Source organism: Carassius auratus, unplaced genomic scaffold (genome assembly GCF_003368295.1).
Source record: "Carassius auratus strain Wakin unplaced genomic scaffold, ASM336829v1 scaf_tig00017678, whole genome shotgun sequence".
Lineage (NCBI taxonomy): Eukaryota > Metazoa > Chordata > Actinopteri > Cypriniformes > Cyprinidae > Carassius > Carassius auratus.
In genome coordinates, this window is record NW_020524804.1 from 5001 (window position 1) to 7500 (window position 2500).

Consider the following 2500-nt stretch of genomic DNA (forward strand, 5'->3'; position numbering starts at 1 on the left):
TAGTTTCTTCATCTGCAGTTTAAACTTTGACTTGACATTTTCTAATCATTGGTTTAGGAATGCAGCCCAAGCAGTGGAGATATGGCAAAAAATAGATTATTGGATCGCTTCACGGACCTGTGAGCCTTCATTTTGCGTTTGCTAGTTGCAGGAGCATCTGAGGGCTTGTTGGAGTTGGGGTTTGTTTTTTTTCTTTTATTGCTGAACGGGACCAAGTGGGCCCGAGTTCAAATCCCAGACCGTTCTGATGCTTTGCTGGTTAGTTGCTGTTCGCTGAGCCTCCTTGAGTGTTTTCTGCACTTCAAACAGATGTGCAGACACTGTAGGTTCCATGGTGTAATGGTTAGCACTCTGGACTCTGAATCCAGCGATCCGAGTTCAAATCTCGGTGGAAACCTTCAAGAGTCCAACATATGCTGCTGTCAATTAAGACTAAAGCTGCGTCTGCATGTTTTTCATGCCCAGTTCTCGCTGCTCTTCTTAGTTCTTCATCTGCAGTTTAAACTTTGACTTGACATTTTTCTAATCATTGTTGTTGTGTCACTGCCACGATGTTGGTTTCTGGCTGTTAAATTCAGCTCATGTGTTTGTCGTTTGGTATTTTAAATCAACATTATTCTACGAAGGCAGGCCCAAGCTAGAGCTGGTACGTAAAAATTGAGTTTCTCAGAAATCTGGTCAGTGCATGAGTTCTATGTCTGCCCTTGTCAGCTTACAGAGGCAGGATGTTGGAGCGACCGTAGCATCGAGCAGACTGAAGTACGTGGCGAAGTGACCTCCACTGAACCGCAATCTGTGGCTCGTTGTTCTAGGGGTATGATTCTCGCTTAGGGTGCGAGAGGTCCCGGGTTCAAATCCCGGACGAGCCCTCTTCTGTCTTTAAAGCATCTTTTCTGAGCAGTTTCAGTCTATTCTGCCATTCCTGGCCAAACGTATGCCACTGTCAATTAAGACTAAAGCTGCGTCTGCATGTTTTCATACCCACTTCTCGCTGCTTTCTCAGTTTTTCATCTGCAGTTTAAACTTTGACTTGACATTTTTCTAATATTGGTTTAGGAATGCAAGCAGTGGAGATATGGCAAAAAAATAGATTCTTGTATCGCTTCACGGCCTGTGAGCCTTCATCTTGCTTTTGCTAGTTGCAGAGCATCTGAGGGCTTGTTGGAGTTGGGGTTTGTTTTTTTTTCTTTTATTGCTGAACGGGACCAAGTGGGCCCGAGTTCAAATCCCAGACCGTTCTGATGCTTGCTGGTTAGTTGCTGTTCGCTGAGCCTCCTTGATGTTTCTACACTTCAAACAGATGTGCAGACACTGGTAGGTTCCATGGTGTAACGGTTAGCACTCTGGACTCTGAATCCAGCGATCCGAGTTCAAATCTCGGTGGAACCTTCAAGAGTCCAACATATGCTGCTGTCAAATAAGACTGAAGCTGCGTCTGCATGTTTTCATGCCCAGTTCTCGCTGCTCTTCTTAGTTCTTCATCTGCAGTTTAAACTTTGACTTGACATTTTTCTAATCATTGCTTTAGGAATGCAGCCCAAGCAGTGGAGATATGGCAAAAAATAGATTCTTGATCGCTTCACGGACCTGTGAGCCTTCATCTTGCGTTTGCTAGTTGCAGGAGCATCTGAGGGCTAGTTGGAGTTGGGTTTTTTTTTTTTTTTTTTATTGCTGAAGAGACCAAGTGGGCCCGAGTTCAAATCCCAGAACGTTCTGATGCTTGCTGGTTAGTTGCTGTTCGCAGAGCCTCCTTGAGTGTTTTCTACACTTCAAACAGATGTGCAGACACTGTAGGTTCCATGGTGTAACGGTTAGCACTCTGGACTCTGAATCCAGCGATCCGAGTTCAAATCTCGGTGGAACCTTCGAGAGTCTGTCTGGCAGTGCTTGGCAAGGAGGAGCTTGGGGTATGTCACAACTTTCTCTGTGGCAGTGTGTCTTAAAATGTATTGGTACAATGGCCTCCTAACAATCTAGAACTCACATAAAACTGAGCAGGAACTAAATTGACGAGACAGGTGTCACCTGACACTCTGTGAAGAAGCATTACAGACCTCAGAAAGCTTCTCATCGGAAAAGATTTGTGTGTCACTGCCACGATGTTGGTTTCTGCTGTTAAATTCAGCTCATGTGTTTTGTCGTTTGGTATTTTAATCAACATTATTCTACGAAGGCAGGCCAAGCTAGAGCTGGTACGTAAAATTGAGTTTCTCAGAAATCTGGTCAGTGCATGAGTTCTATGTCTGCCCTTGTCAGCTACAGAGGCAGGATGTTGGAGCGACCGTAGCATCGAGCAGACTGAAGTACGTGGCGAAGTGACCTCCACTGAACCGCAATCTGTGGCTCGTTGGTCTAGGGGTATGATTCTCGCTTAGGGTGCGAGAGGTCCCGGGTTCAAATCCCGGACGAGCCCTCTTCTGTCTTTAAAGCATCTTTTCTTGAGCAGTTTCAGTCTATTCTGCCATTCCTGGGCCAAACGTATGCCACTGTCAATTAAGAC

General features: G+C 45.4%; 4 non-coding genes across 4 annotated transcripts; all 4 read left to right on the forward strand.

The window, feature by feature from the left end:
- The first annotated feature begins 797 nt into the window (after positions 1-797).
- trnap-agg (transfer RNA proline (anticodon AGG)) lies at positions 798-869 on the forward strand. Its single transcript has one exon. It is a non-coding gene; the product is annotated as a tRNA-Pro (tRNA).
- A 448-nt stretch (positions 870-1317) lies between these two features.
- trnaq-cug (transfer RNA glutamine (anticodon CUG)) lies at positions 1318-1389 on the forward strand. Its single transcript has one exon. It is a non-coding gene; the product is annotated as a tRNA-Gln (tRNA).
- A 404-nt stretch (positions 1390-1793) lies between these two features.
- trnaq-cug (transfer RNA glutamine (anticodon CUG)) lies at positions 1794-1865 on the forward strand. The gene has a single exon. It is a non-coding gene; the product is annotated as a tRNA-Gln (tRNA).
- Positions 1866-2341: 476 nt separating this feature from the next.
- Positions 2342-2413, forward strand: trnap-agg (transfer RNA proline (anticodon AGG)). Its single transcript has one exon. It is a non-coding gene; the product is annotated as a tRNA-Pro (tRNA).
- Positions 2414-2500: the final 87 nt, after the last annotated feature.